Source organism: Tenrec ecaudatus, chromosome 1, assembly GCF_050624435.1.
Source record: "Tenrec ecaudatus isolate mTenEca1 chromosome 1, mTenEca1.hap1, whole genome shotgun sequence".
Classification (NCBI taxonomy): domain Eukaryota; kingdom Metazoa; phylum Chordata; class Mammalia; order Afrosoricida; family Tenrecidae; genus Tenrec; species Tenrec ecaudatus.
Window position 1 is genome coordinate 184,551,670 of NC_134530.1, and position 21,578 is coordinate 184,573,247.

The following is a 21,578-nucleotide window of genomic DNA, read 5'->3' on the forward strand; positions in this document are numbered from 1 at the left end:
TTGCGTTCTGTAATACATGGGGCCTCCTGAGTCAGAATTCAGGAAGCTTACCATTTAACCTCATCCAAATCATGGGGAATCAAACCCTGATCCAACAGGGGCTGGAGCTTTCCAGTGGAGCAAAGGACCTCACACATTTCTGACCTTTCTTTGATTTCTGGGCGTGTGGTTTATTACCACTCGATAACAAAATGGAAAATAAACCTTCTTAACGTCACAAAGTGACTGTCAACCTTAATGCTTCTAAATCACTTTTCTGCCTGGTACTCTCACAGTTGCGTGTCATTTATTCTGGGACAGTGACATTTTTCTATCTGATCACCCTCCATCTCAATGAATAAGCCTGCTTGTTATTGCGGGGGGAGGTTCAGTCCTCCGTGAGGAGACCAGGCAATCACCAAAGGAAAATGCCCAGAGAATGGATGCTTTTTAAGGAAAACATCTTTTCACATTGTAGCATTTCAAGTAGGGTAACTGGAATCCAGGAAACTGGGACAGCACATTGTTATGAAGTTTTTGCCCGGAGATTGCTAAAAATATGTTTTCAGTCTAGAACTAATGAATTACAGTGATTTGGTGTTCAGCAGTTCTGTTGTAATTAGGGATGAATTGCTTACTAATAAAATGTCACTGTAATTTGGAGTTAGAGAAGTTCTGCTAGACCAACTTAATTCTTACTCACTTAAAAAAACAAAAAAGTCTGCCTCAACAGGTTAAAATAAAGATTTGAAATATGCATTTATTGGAGTGTATGTGGTAGCAACCTTTGACTCCATAGTGCCAGTTGGATGGGTGGGCTCAGAGCTCTTCTCTGTGCATAGGGGTGTGGCTGCAGAAGTACTCTATCTTAGCCACAGTGTAGCTACTGGAATTGTATCCACTGAAGAGTACACTGGCTAACGAACTGTGTCATGGCACGGGGGTGATGCCCTGCTACCTTTCAGCCGGGTAGCAACTGACTATAACGTATGGTAAAACTGATCATCTACATGTAAAATAATTTTAAGAAAATAGACATCAGTGTTTGTGATTAGACAGAATAAGTTACGGGAGAGCTTTTTCTTTCAATGCAGATCGGCATTCTATGCGTCTGATACAGGGCAGTAAAAGCGATAATCTTAGCCTTATAGGAACTTGCAGACCAGAAAGAGAATTACAACAGATACTTTCAAAATGAATGATAACGCTATGCCCATGCCTATAAGCATACTCATAAACTATATTTATTAGAGTAATACAAACTATATTTATTAGAGTAATACAAAGGAGAAACCCCTGACCTGACAGGTGCGGGGCAGAGGCAGTGGCATTAAAGGGAAACTTTTTGTAGAAGACTTTTTGTAGAAGAGGAGTATGTTTGTATATTTGTGTGCAAATGTGTGTGAATGTGTGTGTTTGAGAAGACAACAACAATAAAATAGGATAGGCTATTCTGGAAGCAAGTCACCTATAGGTGAGAAACCTGGTTAAACTGTATGGAACAAGGCTCAGAGCATGATTGTGGAGTAAGCTGTCCAGGGAAAAGATGGCGAGGACTTTTCTCACTTGGCATGGTGATAGGGATTTATAAGGACAGAGTTAATTTCTAGAGAGTAAATTGAATAAATATTCAGGTCTTGGACATTTTTTTCTTGTTAGTTTCCAGGTAGCATATAATTTTGGTTAATATTATAAATGATATTTTTCTTAAAATGATGTTTTCTAATAGCTCTCATGATGGACTATCATAAGGACTGTAAATATGTCAGCTTAAGTTATGCATCAATATGGACGAATCTTAGAAACATGATATTGAGCGAGTAAAAAGCAAGCCCCCAAACAGTGATTTAATTTTTATAGCGCTCAGTGATTTGTTGTTTATAGACACATATGTAAAGAACTAATATAAAAAGGAAATAATAAAACCAAAATTAAAGCTAATGGTTATTTCTCTAGGAGGGAGGAAGTGAGGGAGGGGATTTGGAAGGAAGAGGGAGTACACAGGTGGATGGGTGATAAATCTGGGTCTTATTTTGGTGGGTACTTATTTAATTTACCATCACTTATGAGCATGTATGTAAGTCATATTATTTTTGTATTATTTAGTATTTTATTTAAAGATAAAAAAGGAAAAAAATAGACATACAAGTAGAAACAAGAGCAAAGATATCCCCAGATTTCTACCTTGGATTACTGGATGAGTGATGATGACGTTAAGTAAATGGACAAATCTGAGGGTGTATTCAGGAAAATGGTGAGTGGAGGTGCTCGAAGCACATATGAGCAGATGGAAATGCGAGTCTACGGCTAAGGGGAGAAAAAAAAAATCTAGGCTAGATAGACCACTTGGGAAGTCATAAATATGCAGATGTCTTTTCAACCAGAAATCAGATAGAAACTAACCAGAGAGCATGACACAAAACAATAAGAAGGGAATTCTGGGGAGTACCAACCTTTCAATAGCAGGAGAATGAGGACTCGAAAGACTTCCACTCTAATATTGGAGATAGGGCCCCATACCAGCTATGTGGATAACTTCCCCTCCCCCCAGAAGAATTTACTTTAGAGGAGACACTGAAGCTGCAGCTCAGGGAGAGGGACCTGTGATCAGAGCACACAGGAGCAAATGAAGGGGGCGGGGGGAAGAGCGAGTGGAGCACATCTTGGCCCCCCAAGCTCTGAGAACGATATCCCTGCTCAGAGCAGCCAATGCACAGAGTGGACCATATGGCTGATCACACTACGAGACACGCTGTCCCTTGCTGGCTCAGGGCCCTAAGGGGGCCAACACTGCAGACTCAGTGTCGGGACTGATCTGGACTGACCCCACGACACTGAGGCAAACCACTAAAGGCATGCGCAGAGCAACCGTGGGAGCAGAGCAGGGAGACCCCGAGAGAGTACAAAGGACAGATTCTGGGGCCAGAGTATGGTACCCCATCGGACCTGACTGAAGGACACACCTAGAGATCAAAAATCATACCTTGATCTATTTAAAGGTTTTTCTTTCTTTTTAAAATTATTTTTCTTTTAATTAATTTATTCTTTTATGGGTAATTGGTTTCCTTTTTTGTTGTCATCGCTGTGTTCCCATTCGTTGCCTGTCTTGATATGGCTTGGTTTTTGGTGTATATTATTATCTCTACAGCTCTATCTAGATAAGATAGGCTGGATGAATAGTCTGGAGGAGAAAACAGTGGGACCAATGGCTCCGGAGGGACATGGGAGAGGGGGAGGCGGGGGTAAGGAGGTGGTGCTGACCAACCCAGGGACAGGGGAGCAACAAGTGATCCAAAATTAGTGGCAAGGAGGGTGTGAGAGGCCTTGTAGGGATTCAGCAAGTGCAATGTAACAGAAAAATTACTGAAACCCAAATGCAAGCTATGCGTGATAGTGGGACAAGAGGAAAGTAAAAGGAAATAGAGGAAAGAACTAGGTGACAAAGGGTATTTATAGAGGTCTAAATGCTGCCATGTACTTATAAATATATTTATATAGGAGGGTAGGTAAATAGATCTACGTTCACATAGTTACAGGTTTAGTATTAAGGCAGCAGATGGACATTGGGCCTCCACTCAAGTACTCCCTCAATGCAAGAACACGTTGTTCTATTAAATTGGCATTCCATGATGCACACCTTCCCGACACGATTGTTGAAGACAAACATGTACATAAGCAAATGTGGCGAAGAAAGCTGATGGTGCCCGGCTGTCAAAAGAGATAGCGTCTGGGGTCTTAAAGGCTTGAAGATAAACAAGCGGCCATCTAGCTCAGAAGCAACATAGCCCACATGGAAGAAGCACACCAGCCTGTGTGACCACAAGCTGTTGAATGGATCAGGTATCAAGCACCAAAGAACAAACAATTATATCATTGTAAATGTGGGTGAGTGCAGAGTGGAGACTCAAAGCCCATCGGTAGGCAACTGGACACCCCCTTACTGAAGGGTTGTGGGGAGGAGATGAGCCAGTCAGGGTGTAGGGTAGCAATGATGAAACATATAACTTTCCTCTAGTTCTTAAATGCTTCCTAACCCCCACTATCATGATCCCAATACTACCTTACAAATCTGGCTAGACCAGAGGATGTACATTGGTACAGATAGGTACTGGAAACACAGGAAATCCAAGACAGATGACCCCTTCAGGACCAGTGGTGAGAGTGGTGATGCCTGGAGGTTAGAGGAAATGTGGGGTGGAAAGGGGGACTGATTACAAGAATCTACGTACAGCCTCCTCCCTGGGAGATAGACAGCAGAGAAGGGGGCAGGGGGAGACATTGGACAGTGTAACATATGACAAAATAATAATAATTTATGAATTATGAAGGGTTCATGAGGGAGATGGAGTGGGGAGGCAGAGGGAAAATGAGTAAGGGCTCAAGTAGAAGGCAAATGTTTTGAGAATGATGATGGCAACAAAAGTACATATGTGACTGATACAATGGATGTTTGTATGGATTGTGATAAGAATTGTATGAGCCCCCAATAAAATGATTAAAAAATATTGGAGATAAGACCCATGAACAGATAGATAAATGCTAAACCATGCATATGTAGTACACATAACAGGAGCAGTCTTGAGCACGCGTCTTGATTTCCTGGGATTCAGTTTCATAACCTATAAAATGAGAACATCGGTTATTGTAGAGCATTTTTAAGGTGAAATCACATAGCCAAAACATCCAGAGTCCACAAAAATGCAGAGGAGGAAAGAATTCCTTACATTGGAATGATCAAAGGAAGTTTCTTAGTGGAAATGCTATTTTGATGGGCACAGAAAACAATCCTGATGATAGAAATCGTTTATTGAGTGCTTGCTGTGCAGGAGAGCTTTCAGTAGAGACTCCTGTGGAGCAGGGTAAAAAGCATCGCTTTCTTTTCCCCCGGGAAAGGCTGCAGAGGTGTCCCCCGATGCTTGCAAAGATCTGTGACCCAGAGGCATGAAGAAGTGTGTGCATTCTCACGAGGCAGGAGACTTGGCTACTGAACTTTGGGAAATGCCCATGTTGAGGTGGGGGAAGAAAGAACTGTTGAGAACATATATCGTGAAAAGTTGGGAAAAGGAAGTGCCTGGAGAGGAGTACTTGAAGTCAGGAGAAAGACATCAGTGTCAAGGGTGAATTTAATTCCAGACTGTCATTCCCTAGCAATTTATTTAACCCTTTTGCAACCAAATCCATTGCTATCTAGATAAAACCAAATCAAAGTGCACCAACTGCAGTTGAGTGGATTCTGACAAATTGTGACCCTTTCTTCGAGCAATGTACACGACTACTTAAGGTTTTAGGAATCTAGGTTTTACACACTGGCTTTCTATCCATTGCAATCAGCATGTGTCGATACTTAGCTTTCTTGCCCTTTCAGCAGTGTCGGCATTATTAATGATACTGTGGCTTTTATTATACCAAATACTCCTGGTTTGCTTTTTCAGAAAAACTTTTTTTCATTGTGATTTGCGTGAAAGTTTACAGAGTTAACTGCTTTTCTTGTCAACAGTTCTTACACATTTTGTTTGGCAACATTGACTGCAAGCTTCATAATGTAATAGAACTTCTTCTTCACTGTGTCTATAGTTTCCATTGGCCCCTCTTTCTTTTTTTTTTTTTAACCCTAACCCTAACCCTAACCTTAACTCGGCCCCTCTTTCTTAGTGCTTCCTGCTTTCTAAACTTTATTCCTGGGCAAATGCTGCCCTTTGATTGTTCTAAGAATCCCCCTGGTGTCATTATTCGCCTTATGAGTTTATCGACAAGGTAGCCGGAAACTGAGTCACCGGGCTGAGTTCCGTTCCAGGCTTACAAGTTGTTGAAAAGACGTATATAGTTTTGGGGGTTTCATTTGTCTCTATCAGACCAGTAAACCTCTTCATTTTATGATGATTCTGAAGTTTGTTATACATTTGTCCCATTCTATCCAGGACCTGCTATTGTGATCCCTTTCAGAGTGGTCAGCAGGGGTACCTGGACACCATCCAGTTCTTCTGGTATCATCAGGTCAGGGTCCTGCCTGGAGGATGGGATTCACATGTCCTTTGAGACTAATCGTTACCTTGAGACTAATGGTTTCCTCATTGGTTTTAAATTTTCTTTGCTTGGCTTTGAACGGGGAGAGGTTGATGTTGTACCTCTGATGATAATTCACAAGCAAACAAGACCCTAGTTACTACTCACCCAAGCAGGTAGAACACGGTAGACCATTGCCATTGTGAGTTATAGCATGCCAATTGATCGTGCGGTCCCCTGCGGCTATGGCCCAATGACTCATTCCCTCAGGTGTTTCATGGCTAAAAATTTCATAGCTTTGCCTTCCTGTGTGGTCTGCCACATCCATGAATATATGTAGAGCAAAACAATATGAAGCTATAGCCCCTGTTCATAAATTCCAGTCCTGTATTTCCAGATGACTGCTTGAAAGTCCACTTGGGTATTTCAAAGTTATCTCAAACCAGATATGTAAAATAGGATAATTTTCTTCTCCCAAACTTTAATCCTCAGGCCTCCCCCGGCATTTATTTATTTATGTGTTATTTATATATTAATGCAACAAATACATATTGAGTGCCTACTCAATGCAACAGGAACATAGCAGGGAGAAGAGAAGAATGTTTCTGCTTTCACAGAGCTTGTATTCTAATACGTGAAGCAAAATTGGATGATGTGAAAAACTGTAACTAAGAGCTTGTCTGATCAGGCAAGCCTCTCTAAAGAGATGACATTTTGGAAGTAATCAGCAGGAAGGAGGCACGTACGCCTGGGGGGAAGAGCCTTCCTCAAGAGTCCTTCAGGTAGGAATGCACCGAGGATGTTTGAAGAACAGGAGATGGTCATTGCGGCTGGAGCAAAATGAACTAAAGGAAAGGGAGTGATGGTAGCAGCTGGGTCAAAGAGGTAGACCGCGCCAGCCAATCGAAGACTTGGTTTGCCAGAGCGAAGAAGCTGACTTTTTAAAAATGCTCTGAGGAAACAAGGAAAGGTTCTTTTAAAAAATGGAGAGAGATGATTATTCCATAAACTAGGTCATAGTCAATGAAACACCAGCAAACATATTTCTGGTATTCTCTGACTGCTTCCAGCCAAGATCCATCTGACATCAGTAAAGTTATCCTTCATTCCACACCCCTGGCAGCACCTTGTTCATGTACTGCTGCAACCATTAATGAACTATCTTCGGCAAAATTTTATGGCCATGTGGCATTAACGATATTGCTGGATTATTTCTGCACTGTGTTGGGTCACTTTTCTCTGGAATTGGGCAGAAATAAGGATCACTTCCAATCAGTTGGACAAATGGAAGTCTTCCAAACTTCTTGGTGTATAAATGGATAAGTGCTTCTTTTCCATTGTCCTGCAAATTGCTGGAGCCTTTTAAAATCACCAACGCTGTCTTCAGTGCAGTTTGGACTTCTCCTTTCAGTCTCCTGGGTTCTTGCTCATATGCTACCTCTCGCAAGGGCTGAATGCAGACCAGTTGCTTTTGGTACAACGACTGTGCATTCTTCCCATCTTCTGTTGATGCTTCCTGCATCATGCAGTATTTTGCCCGTAGACCGCTTCAATATTGCTATCGACAGTTTGTGTTTTTTCCTTAGTTCTTCTAGCCTGAGATATGCTGAATGTGTTCTTCCCTGTTGATTTTCCAACTCCAGGTGTTTGAACATTTTCTTATAACACTCTCCTTTGTTTTCTTGAGCTCTTTTCTTTTCACAATGGCTTCCATTTGCTTTAGCTACTTTCCAACCAAGAGCAAGTTTCAGATTCCATTTCCATCTCTTCTTTTCTTTCTTGTATTTTTAATGACCCTTTTCTTTCTTTAAAAACCAAACTCACTGCCATTGAGTCAATGCTGACTCGTGGTGAATCCTGTGGGTTTCCCAGACTCTAATTGTTTACAGGAGTAGAAACCCCAGTCTTTCTCCTACCGAGCTGCTGGTGGTTTCAAACTGGCGGCCGTGCGGATCATGGAGCCCAACACTTAAGCACTAAATCACCAGGGCCCCTCGTTCTTTTAGTAAGATATTTGTGTGTCACCCACAATTCATCAGGTCCTCAGTTATTAGTATCTGTGTGGGGATCTGTTCTTTAGGTTTTCAAAGTTCGATGGGGATATACTCAAGGTCATGTTTCGTCTCTTGTGTAATTGTTTTAATTTTCTTCTACTTCAACTTGAACTTATACATTATGCAGCAATGGATTGCCTGCTCCCATAGATGTAGTCAGTTTGATTCCTATATTCTATCTGGAGAGGTATCTGCAAAGAAGAAGATATTGGTCTTGCAAAATTTTATAATGTGATCTCCTGCTTTATTTCAATCATGAACGTCATACTTTGGCTTTTATCTTATGAACAAGCCCTTTTTCTATAACTGAGTGTGTGTCTTGTTTTTCTGCTTAGTATATATAGTCTGGGTCACTTGAGTTTGGAGTTCTTACATGAATCTTTTCTGCTCCAGGGATCTAAGAGCCCTAAACTCTAGAACAATAAATTCTAGTTTCTGTATCTGGGACTCTGACACTTTCTTGCCTCAGATTTATGTTCTCAAGCCTCCCACTGAGACCTCTACTTTTCTCTCCCTCCTTGATTCCCTGTTTACTCCTTTGAATTGTTTCTCCCCGCCTCCCTCCCCACCCTGTATGCTAGGATCTAACCTGTTGACGTTAGCAGCTCAGTTGTATTCTGTTTCACATCTTTGATCAATTATGTAGTTTACTAAACTGTAATTCTAAGACTTTGCCTTCACTTTGGAATACCTTTTAGGGTTTGATGCAAGCAATACCCCCACTCAAAATGGCATTGTTCAATTTTGGGTGCATTAAAGAAGCAAGAACACCCCATATGGTCTTTATTTTGAATATGATAGGCATTAGGGAAAGATTAAATGTTGCTTATGAGGAAATCACCACCACTTGTCGGTCACTTTGTTGTACTACAGCAGGTGTGTGTTGCTGTGATGCTGACTGCCACATGCCACCGGTATTTGAAATACCGGCAGGGTCACCAACTAAAAACAAACCGTGAAGAAGGAATAAGCTGTCCACTCCAGAGGAATTAGCTACTGAAAACCCTATGGATAGCATCAAAACATTGTAAGTTACTGAGTACCTACTGAACAGAAACAGAATATTGTCAGAAATAGTGCCAGAAGAGGAGACTCTTAGGTTGGAAGTCATTCAAAATGTGACTGAGGAAGAACTGCCCTCTCAAAGGAGAGTTGACCATGACATGGATGGAGTTAAAACTGTGGGAGGAAAGTCTTTGGAACCTTCATATGCTGCTGGAGGAGGACTCAAATTGGAAGAAACAGCTGCAAACATCAATTAATTTTGAGAGCTTGGAATGTACAAAGTATGCATCTAGGAAAAGTAGAAGTCCTTAAAAATGAAGTGGAACATATAAAATTGATAGTCTAGGCATTCATGAGGTAAAATGTACTCGTATTGGCCATTTTGAATCAGAAAATCTTGTGGTTTATTATTCCAGGAATCACAGTCAAGAGGAATGACATTGCATTGATTATCAAAAGGACATTTCAAGATTTATGTTAAAGTACAATGTTGTCTGTGATAGGATAATGTCTATTAGCCTACAAGCAAATTCCACGAATGAAACTATTACTCACATTTATGCACCAAACACTAAAGTTAGTGACGCAGAAATTGAAGAATTCTGCTAACCTCATTAGTATGAAATGGATCAAAAATGAAATCAAGATGCATTGATAATTACTGGTTATTGGAATGCAACAATTGGAAACTAAGAAGAAGGAACAGTAGTTGGAAAATATAGTCTTGGTGTTAGAAATGAAGCGGAAGATTGCATGTTAGAATTTTGCAAGGCCAACAACTTGTTTGTAGCAAATACATCTTTCATTTCCAAGATGGAATACACAGAAATTGACTCCATCTATGGGAAGAGAGGATGGAGAAGCTCAATTTCAGCAGCTGAAACTAGGCCAGGGACAATTGTGACACAGACCACCACTTTCTCATTTCTAAGTTCAGGTTGAAGTCAAAGAAAATGAAAACAAGTCCACGAGAGCCAGAGTACAACCTTAAGTATATCCTATTCAAATTTGGAGACCATATTAAGCACAGATTTGACACACTGAACATTAATTACAGAAGATCTGATGAGTTATGGGATAACATCAAGAACATCATACAAGAGGAAAGCAAAACAAGAAAAAAAAGAGAAAACATTGAAGTGGATGTCAGAAAATGTCTTAATGGTAGATTAGCTTAGGAAAATGGAAGAAATGATGAAATCAAAGAGCTGAATGGAACATTTCAAAGGGCAGCTCAAGAAGACAAATATTATTATGAAATGTGCAAAGACCTAGGGTTAGAAAGCCCCAGGGGAAGAACACAGTCAGCATATTCTAAGCTGAAAGAACTCAAGAAACAAATCAAGTCTCGAGTTGCATTGCAGCATTGAAGATTCTATGGACTAAGTATTGAATGATTCAGGAATCATCCAAAGAAAATGGAAAGAATACGCAGTTACCATACCAAAAAGAACTAGTTGACATTCAACCACTTCAAGAGGTCATATATGTTCAAGAATCACTGAAAGAAGAAGTTCAAGTTGCACTGAAAGCATTACCCCAATACAAGGAATTAATGGAACACCCACTGAAATGTTTCCACAAGCTGATGAATCAGTGACAAGACTTCCTCTTATATGCCAGGAAATTTGGAAGAAAAGTATTTGGCCAGCTTCCTGAAAGAGGTCCATATTTGTACTCATTCCAAAGAAAAGTTACCCAACATAATGTTCAAATTACAGAACAGTGCCATTGATATCACATGCAAGCAAAATTTTGGTGAAGATTATCCAACAACAGTTGCAGTAGTACATTGACAGGGATCTGGCAGTGGTTCAAGCAGATTCAGAAGAGGATGTGGAACAAGGGATATCATTACTGATGTCAGATGGATCTTGGTTGGAAGCAGAGAATACCAGAAAGATGTTTACTTCTGTTTTATTGACTATCCAAAGTCATTTGAGTGTATGGATCATAACAGCTATGGATTGTCTTGAGAAGAATGGCAATTCCAGAATGCTTCATCCTGGTCCTGTGGAACCTGTACATGGATCAAGAGGTCCTTGTGCAAACACGACAAGGCAATACTCACAAACAAAACAAGAAAAACTTCAAGGTCACTGCCATCAGAGTCGATGCTGACTCATAGCAACCCTATAGGACAGTGCAGAAATGACCCTGTATATTTCTGAGACTGTAACTCTTTATGGCAGAGGAAAGCCCCATCTTTCTCCTGTGGAGCAGCTGGTGGTTTCAAACTGCTGACTTTGTGATAACAGTAGAGCACTTAACGACTACACCATGAGGATTCCTAAGGGAATACCAAAGGGCTTAAAATCAGGAAAGGTGTGCATCAGTGTGATCATGCGCTGTAGACAGGATCAGCTATCAGGCATCAAAGATCCAGAACAAAAAATCATATCAATGTTGTGAATGAGGGGAAGTGGGGAGTGGAGAACCAAAGCCCATCTGTAGACAATTAGACATTCCCTTACAGAAGAGTCACAAGGAAGAGATGAGCCAGTCAGGGTGCAGTATAGCACCAATAAAACATACAACTTTCCTCCAGTTCTTTAATGCTTCTTCCCCCAAACACTATAATTACCTCAGTTCTACCTTACAAATCAGGCTAGACCAGAGCATGTACACTGGTACAGATAAGAGCTGGAAGCAGGAAATCCAGGACAGATAAATCCCTCAGGACCAATATTGAAAGTAGCCATACCAGGAGGGTAAAGGGAAGGTGGGGGCGGGGGGGCGCAGAGAAGGGGGAACTGATTACATTGATCGACATATAACCCCCTTCCAGGAGGGCATGCAATAGAAAAGTGGGTGAAAGGAGACATCAGACAGTGTAAGACATGAAAAAATAATAATTTATACATTTCAAGAGTTCATGAGGGAGGGAGGGTGGGGAAGTGGGGAATGAGCTGATACCATGGGCTCAAGTAGAAAGAACATGTTTTGAAAAGGATGATGGCAACATGTATACAAATGTGCTCGACACAATGGATGTACATATGGATTGTGATAAAAGTTGTACGAACCCCCAATAAAATTATTTAAATTAAAGAAATGGCTCCTTGTTTATATGACCTATATAATCTATATTGGAACTCTGTGCTCACAAAACATTGTGATTTTAAATATTTCAGAAGATTCAAATCAATGCATTGAGTATCACAGTTTTTATAATAATGATTGACAAGAGGTTATAGTCTATTGCTCCATAATCATTCCCTCCTACTTAACCTTGAGTAATTGAAACATATGCACATTTTCCCCCATGGAAGGACATATTGGAAATATTTAAATTCTTATGGTCATGCTGCGCTTTTCACAGATGATGGGAACAGTGCCCAGGCATAAACCTCATCCTTACCCCAAACAATTTGTCACTTGTGTAACCTAGCATAATTTGTTTTTTATGACTGGTGGAAGTGGCAGCGCTAAAATGTGTTGCAGAATAATAAAGTTAGAGTGATATAGAGTGATAGCGCTGATGTTTTCCTAATGCTCTCCCTTCTCCCCCCCCCAACCATTCTTTGATGTGGAAATGAACATTAGCTTTGCTTCACATGTTGGCTATTTCCAATGTTGAGGAAGCAGGAAAGGTTTTTAAACCTAGACATCACATTTTAAAAAATCATCTTATTGGGGACCCCTACAGCTCTTATCACAATCCATCCATTGTTAGACCTCACATTTTATGAAACTGAAAACATACCATAATTTTCAGGAGGACAGGGTATGCAGCTGTGATTAGATGCCATAAAGTCGGCTCCAGCTCTTCGAGATCCCTGGGTACAGGAGAATCAGACTGCCCGGCCGTGTGCCGCCCTACACTCATAGCCCCTGTGCCAATCCGGCTCACTGAGGGCCTGCCACATTTTTGCCGACAGGTTATCCTGATAGAAAATAGAAACTAACGGATGCTTTATCAGGGTTTCAGTGCTCTGTGCACATGGCCTTCATCTCTTATCAGGGCTTGTGGCTAAGCTATTTAATACACTGTGTGTTCAGATTGCTCTTGGGCGGAAGCCTACAATTGTTTAAGAAAGAGGCCATTTTACATCCTCAACTACAAACCATTTCAAGTGAAAGAAACACTGAGAACTTATTACGAGAGCTCCTGATACTGAAAATTGAACCATTCTTTGAGGAAAAGAACCCTGTAAATCTCAAAATCATAAAATGAAATTGTTAGGCCTTTGGACGTGTTACTTCACTATAGTGTAAAAACCCAAGAAAGCACACATTTGCTAGTACATATGGAGTCTGGTTAGATATTGTGTTAGGATACTTTGGACTGGATGTTAGAATTTTACCCATCTTCAAACTCATGTAAATGTTCTTGTTTCGAGGTGACTGTGTTGTTGTTAGATGACACCATGTCATGTACAAGTCATAGCAGTTCTATGTATAAGAGAGTCAAATCTTGCCTAATCCTGCGCCATCCTCACAACTGTTTTTATGTCGGAGCCCATGATTGTAGCCACTGTGTCAATCCATCTCCTCGAGGGTCTTTCTCTTTTGCCCTGCCCTTCCACGTTACCAAGCACCACGTCCTTCTGCACCCACTGCTCTCTCATGTGCCTCAAGTATGTAACATGAAGTCTTGCCATCTTCACTTATAAGGAGTGTTCTGGCTGCACTACTTCTCAGGCAGGTTTGTTGTTGTTGTCGTGCTTCTTCTGGTAGTCCATGGGACTTTCGCTGTCCATTGCCAACAATATAACTCAAATGCATCCATTTTTCTTCGGTCTTCCTTATTCATTGTCTGAGTTAGTTTATTGTGCCAACCTGGCCGATAAACACATGTGGGGTTAATTGAAGGGCGGAGAGATAAATAGCTCCGTGAGCCTCGCCTTTGGAGTTCTCGGGTCTCTTGCTTTGTGATAGTTGCACCAGGGTGCAGCTGCCTTAGTTCCCTGCTTCAGCTGGCAAGGCTCACTTCCTGTAAGACATCCCCAAAGAGAAGCCACACAGACCTACCCCAATGCAGCCCTGGGTGCTGGAGCAGCCATGTGGAAACCCCTGCCAGCGCTGAGACGCTTACACATTCACTGACTCAGGTGTGTGTTTTGTGAGATGGAGGAGGACTTTGTGGACTGGTGTTGGACATATGGGTTACTGGGTTCATGTTGGACTTGTGGGCTTGGGCAGCACTGGGCTGGGATGTTTTCTTGGTGCGCGGGTAACCTTCATATAAAACTCTCTTTTATAATGTGTTTCTGTGGATTTGTTTCTCCAAAGTACCCAGACTAACACACTAACTTTCACATGCATGTGAGGCAATCAACGATGTCCTGGCTTGCGGAGGGCACACCTTAGTCATGTAGGTGACATCTTTGCTTGTCAACACTCTAAAGAAGCCTTGGACAATCGATTTGTCCCTATAATTCAAGCTGATTCTGTGAATTGCAAACAATTCACTATTTCCGTGTGTACAGTATATCATTTTATGCTAGTCCTTCCAAGGGTGGTCAATCTATAATTTTTTTCAACTATACATCACTAATAAAGATTGATTTGGGAATTATGTAATTGTATAAACTGATTGATCTTCCTTAGCAGTAATTTGACTGTGGGGGATTGTGCAAAAACCAGACATTCTACCACTGCTGCCTACTTCCTTCTGGTTGACTACTTATGAGCAGTGCTCCCGGAACAAGACTCGCTCACTGTGTTGCTAGTGGAACTCACCTTGTTACCTCATCACTGGATTCTGTGGCCGTGAATTGGAGTTGTGGTGGTCATGCTTTTTCCCTAATTAAAAGGTAGAACGTGTGACCTCACATTTATCATAGTGCTATCAGAGACAAGGGCCCTCCATTGTTGCCGTTCTTGTCAGTCCTGGACAAGACGTCTCAAGTCACCCAATTCTATAGCCCATCTCCCCACCCCCACCATCTTACCTGATATATAAAGAATCCTTGGTGGTGCAGTAGGTTAAGCATGGGGCTGCAAAGGGAAAGAAAGGTCAGCTGGTCAAAGCCACCAGCCACAGGGAAAGGGAAGGTAGTCTGCTCCAGTAAAGATTTACATCCTTGGAACCTTTATGGAGTTCTACTCTGTCTTTTAGGGTTCCTCTGAGTCTAAACAGGCAGGATGGCATTTGGTGGGATGGGGACCTGATGTGTGCTGGATGTAATGGAGTGCAAGGTCTCCTGCCTTAGGCATTACTCCCCCTTTTCACTTGCCTTTAGGTCATCTCTCGCCCTTGTCCTTTGCAGTCTCCATCCCCTGACTGTCCTTGAAACATCAGAACGTGCCCTCCAGTGCTCCGATCGCTGTTCTTTGTAACTCCCTGTCAGAGTCCTCGTACGCATTTGTCTGACTGGAATGAATCCCTCACAGATTCTGTAGCTCATCCCGGTCAGAAACACGCATGCCTCTAGCCCCCAAGAACATTTTAAAACTAACTAGAAAAGCCTCCTTTTTCCTCAAGCACTTGACTGCCATCTTCTGGGAAATTTTCAGAATAAATTTTCAGATGCATGTTAATGGAATCTTCTGCCCCTTTACAATGAGTCTGGGTACCTCCATGGTTGAGCTCTTAACTGTAACTGAAAATTTGTGGTAGAACCTACCAGTGCCTCCGTGTGTGTGTGTCGGGTGTGTGTGTGTGTGTGTGATATATCTCATGATCTGCTCCAGTAAAAATTCCAGCCTGGAAACTGTGGGAGTGTTCCACTCTGTCAGAAAGGATTGCCAGGAGTCAGAATGGACATAAAGGCAGAGAAGAACTCCCCCCTGTGCGAACCACACCATCAAGGTAGCGCCAGTTCTCCATGTGGGTAGATGGGTAGCTACTGTCTTAAGCGTCACAGTTGCCAATGAAATCCTTGATTCCCAACACCCATTTCCCCACACTTGTTCTTCTCAATCTCTTCCATTTCAAAAATGTCTCAGTTGCTGAGGTCAAAGTGTTTGAAGTTATCCCAACTCCTTTCTTTCTTCCACACTCCATCTTTCACCCGTCAGGCCATCCTGTTGGCCTTTCCTTCAAAACTCACTGGAATTCAGCCTCAACACCTCCCACCTGGATTATTGGAATAGCTAGCTTCCTCTCCCGTTTCCCACTTTCCATTCTCAACCCAGCAGCACCGTTACTTGTGGAAACCTACCTTAAACCATATTGTTTCCTACCTGAAACATTTTGTAGATAAGCTCTCTCGTTCAGAGTAAAAACTGAGGTCCCTTAAAATGGCTCAGGGGGCTCTCCAAGGTTTAGCCCTGTACCATATCTCAGACCTCATCCATCTCTCACTACTCGCTGCCTGCTCTGGTCGCATGGGACAACTCGCTCTCTCTGACCAATCTGTCCAGTGTAAAGCTACCTCAGAAACTCTGCCTGTATGCTCTGAATAAGGCATGGCTTGCTTGCATCCACACTTTCTTTGTGCATAGTGAAAATATATATAACAAAAAGTTGCTAATTCAACAGTTTTTACATGTATGATTCAGTGGCATGTATTGCATTTATCATGCTATGTAACTATTAGTTGTTCTTCCCCAAATTAAAGACCATACGCAGAAATTCTGTGCCTGCTAAGTCCCTACCCACCTCCCTCCCACCTCCGATAATCACTAGGAAACCTTAGAATCTATTTATTTTCCTATTTTATATTAATGAGATCATACAATATTTGTCCTTTTTGACTGACTTATTTCACTCAGCATGTTTTTAAGATGTGTTCAAGTTTGGGCATGTGTCAGGACTTCGTATCTTTCTATGATTGAATTGTATATCACTGTTTAGCCATTCCTCTGCTGATTAACATTTCTGCTTCCACATTTCAGCCATTGTGAAAAATGCAGCAAATGTTTTTGTTTTGTTGTTGCCTGCACTTCTACATATATACCTAGGATGGGAATTGCTGGGTTGTCTGGCAGCTATATGTTCAACTTTTTAAAGAATTGCCACAGTATTTCCCACAATATTTATACCATTTTGCATCCCCATCAGTAAAACGTTGGGGTTTCAATTTCTCTACATCCTTAACAATGCCTGCCATTTTCCATGTTAAAAAAATTATAATAGCTATTCTAGTGAAGGTAAAGTAGTATCGCATTGTAGTTTTAATATGCATCTCTCTAATGACAAATGAGGGTCCCTGATGTTGTGGTGATTGTGCACTGGGTTGCTAACCACGAGGTCAGCAGTTCAAAACCACCAGCTGTTGTGCAGGAAAAAGATAAGGCTTTTGACTCCTGTAAAGAGTTAGTCTTAGAAACCCACTGGGGCCATTCTACCCTGGCCTCTAGGGTCACTGTGAGTCAGAATGAAGGCAGTGAGCTGTTTTCTGTTTTTCCTTTTGAATGAAAAACCAAGAGCCCTGGTGGTAGACATACTGGGGTATGCATTGAGCTGCTAACTGCAAACCCAGCATTTTTCTCCCACCAGTGGCTGCATGAGAGGAAAATGATGCTTTCCACTCCTGTACCATGAGCCCCTTTAAAACAGTTCTAGGGTCGCTGTGAAATAGAATGAACTCAATGGCGGTGAGGATGGTTTGGGGTTTAGTGACAAATGAAGGAGCCCTGGTGGTATAAATGGTTCAGTGGTGGACTACTAACCCAACGTCAGTGGTTCAAACCCATCAGCTGCTTCACAGGAGAAATACATGTGTTGCAGTCTACTTGGATAGATGCGTACAGCTTAAGAACCTAGGGGCAAACTGTGCCCTATGAATAAGGTCACTATGAATCGGAATTGGTTTGTTGGCAATACGTTTGATTTTGTTGACAAATGATACTGATTGCCTTTTCATGTGCCTGTTGACCGTTTGTCCATCCACTTTCAAAAACTGACTGACTGTTCACGGCTTTTGTCCATTTTTTGGTTTGTTTTGTTGTCAAATTGTGGGTGTTCTTTATGTAGTCTGCATATTAAACTCTTGTTAGGTGAACGGCTCCACCTTCTTCAGTCTTTGCTCAAAGAATAAGCACAGCATGTAACAGAGGAACATCCTTTCCCCTTGCTTGAGGAGACACACACACAACAGCGTGTTCTGTTTTCCTTCAATAATTCTGTAGTTTTCATAGCAATAGTGCCTGAGAAGTAGTAGGAACTTAATAATAAATGTTAAAATTAATAAATGAATACAAGTATCTCTGAATCTGTGGAATCCTATTCTTAAAAAAATACACAAATTTGATGTGATTGTGTACAATTCTAACCTTTCCATTCCAAAAATGAAGAGTGCTTTCAATTAAAAATCTAATTTTACAATGACATTGATTTTACATCCTTCAGGAAGGGAGTTCTCTTCTCACGGAGAAAGCAGGCCGGCACCATCTAGTGGTAGCAAAGGCCACAGGCGCTTGTGTTGCTGGAGGGCCTTGCTGGTGAGGGTTTGCTGAGTTATATTGGGCGTCAGTGGACGGGCATAGTCTGCTCAGAGCAGAGGCCACTGTCCCTCTAAAGGCGTGGGAGCCTACTCCGACAGTGAAAAGGGTACAGCACACAGCCGGAGATTCTCAGCTATTGCACATGAGGGAGCCAATCAAGAAGCAATATGGAAGTATCTTAGACAACAGTGTTATTGTTTCTGTCGAGTATTGCTTAATATTTTTCATTAAAATTGTAAAGCTCTTGTAGCATAATCTAGTTTTGTGTACCTCTGTTCTTGTTCTTATTTAAATATTACTTGCGCTCACCGAGTCAATGCTGACTCATAGCGACCCCCCCCCCCAAATGGGTTTCTGAGACTGTACTTGTTTATGGGAGTAGAAAGCCCATCTTTGTCCTGTGGAGCGACTGGTGTTTCGAACTGCCTACACTGTGGATTGTAGTGCAGTGCATAACCACTGCACCACAAGGGTTCTTATTTAAGTATTAAACTGGATGGAATAATTAACTACCTTTCAGTCTGTGTTTTTTTAAAAAAAATACTTAGAATGGTGCTTAGGGCAGCGAACCAGTAGTTAAATTACTTGAAGCCCACCATTGTGCCCGAGTCAGACTAGTTTTAGTAGAGCAGTTCTTCAACTAGATATTAGAGAAGCTAAAATAATCATTTAATTTTTTGCAATTATAATAAAATTTACGGCTTCATCATGTCAAGTAACCAACAAACAAAGCAAATGTATTGTTACTGAGTTGACTCACAGCCACGGTCGCGCTGTGTGTGTTGGAGCTCGGCTGCCCTTCGGGGTTGCTTAGCTGTAAGCTTTCATAGGAGCAGAGCTGGTCTTTCTCCTGTGACACCACTATGTGGTTAGTCACTGAGTGCAAATCCTTTGTGCCACCCAAGGACCTGCTTGTCATGCTGACGTCCTTATTTATGGCATCCTGAATGATAGGAATGGTAAACATGATCAGCTGCTAACCCCAAACCTGAAGTTCAGAGCTACCCAGAGGCTCTTTGGGAGAAAGGTCTGCTGACCTACTTCTGAAATCAGCCACTGCAAACCTCTAAAGCAGTTCTGTTGGGACACACAGGGGGCTGTGGTGAGTTAGAATCGGCTCCGCAGCATCTGGTTTGGGTTTCTGCATATACCTGATAGCTTTGGGAATAGAAATAGAAATTGAAGACTAATTTTCCAATCCTCATTTATTTAGGATTTCCCCTTTTACCTACAGATACTCATCCTTCCCTTGCCCCTTCTTGAGGTTTCAGATAAACATTTTTGTGCTATAATAGTCTACTGTGTTCTTTTAAGAAAATGTCATTCTAATTATACAAGATGACACAGCATTGAAAAAAATGATTTTATTGGGGGCTCATACAACTCTTATCACAATCCATACATACATCAATTGTGTCAAGCACATTTGTACATCCATTACCCTCATCATTCTCAAAACATTTGCTCTCCACGAAAACCCCTGGCATCAGCTCCTCATTTCCCCCCTCCCTTCCTGTTCCCCTACCCATGAACCCTTGATAACTTATAAATTATTATTTTGTCACATCTTACCCTGTCCAACATCTCCCTTCACCCACTTTTCTGCTGTCCATCCCCCAGGGAGGGGGTTATATGTAGATCCCTGTAATCGGTCCCCCCTTTCCACCCCACCATCCCTCCAACCTCCTGGTATTGCTACTCTCACCACTGGTCCTGAAGGGATCATCCATCCTGGATTCTCTGTGTTTCCACTTCCTATCTGTATCAGTGTACATCCTCGGGTCTAGCCAGATTTGTAAGGTAGAATTGGGATCATCATGGGGGGGGGAGCATTTAGGAACTAGAGGAAAGTTATATGTTTTGTCGTTGCTACACTGCACCCTGATTGGCTTGTCTCCTCACTGTGACCCTTCCTTAAGGGGATATCCAGTTGCCTAAAGATGGACTTTGGATCCCCACTCCGCACTCCTCCTCATTCACAATGATATGATTTTTTGTTCTTTGATGCCTGATACCTTATCCCTTCAACACCTTGTGATCATACCGGCTAGTGTGCTTCTTCCATGTGGGCTTTGTTGCTTCCGAGCTAGATGGGCGGTTGTTTACCTTCAAGTCTTTAAGACCCCAGACACTATATCTTTTGATATCTGGGCATCATCATTTGCGCCTATTTGTCTTCAGTAATCGTATCGGGGTGGTGAGCTCACAATGATAATGTTTTTTTTTGTTCTTTGATGCCTGATAACTGATCCCTTCAGCACCTCATAATCTTTTTTTGTTGTTGTGTTGTAGGTTATTTTTTGTCATTGGCTTTTTGTTGTTGCTATTGTTGTTTTTGTTTGTTTTGCTTGGTTTTGCTCTGTCTTGGTTTTGTGCATGTTATTATCTCCGCTGGTCTGTCTAAATAAGATAGGTTGGATGAACAATCTGGGGGAGAAAACAACAGGACCAACAGTTCTGGGGGGACATGGGAGAGGGGAGTGTGGCGGAAAAGGTAGTGGTGTTAACAAACCCAGGGACAAGGGAACAAGTGATCCAAATCAGTGGTGAGGAGGGTGTAGGAAGTCTGGTAGGACATGATCAAGGGTAATGTAACCAAGAGGAGTTACTGAAACCCAAATAAGGCTGAGCATGATAGTGGGACAAGAGGAAAGTCAAAGGAAATAGAGGAAAGAGCTAGGAGGCAAAGGGCATTTACAGAGGTCTAAATAAAGGCATGTACATATGTAAATATATTTATATATGAGGATGGGGAAATAGATTTATGTGCATATATTTATAGGTTTAGCATTAAAGTAACAGATGGACATCGGGTCTCCTGGCATTCCATGGTGCTCACCTTCCTGACAAAATCGCTCAAGACAAATGAGTTGGGTGTGTACGCAAATGTGGTGAAGAAAGTTGATGGTGCCCGGCTATCAAAAGATATAGCATCTGGGGTTTTAAAGGCTTGAAGGTAAACAAGCGGCCATCTAGCTAAGAAGCAACAAAGCCTACATGGAAGAGACACATCATTTTTAATAGTGTATTTTGATACTAAAATATTGCACTTCTTTGTTTTAACAGGATCAAGCAAACTTTATAAATATTAGCTCCTGAAGCCATGTTTATATAACTTAACATTCCATCTTAATGGAGGGATGATGTAAAAATGTGAGACCTTAATAGGATTAGTAGGCAGGTGTAGTGTGGACCCTGAAC

At 41.7% G+C, this 21,578-nt stretch overlaps 1 protein-coding gene across 4 annotated transcripts in view; it reads left to right on the forward strand.

Annotated features, from left to right (window-relative positions):
* The window catches only part of DNM3 (dynamin 3), a 701,664-nt gene that overhangs the window by 163,210 nt on the left and 516,876 nt on the right, over positions 1–21,578 (forward strand). The window lies entirely within an intron of this gene.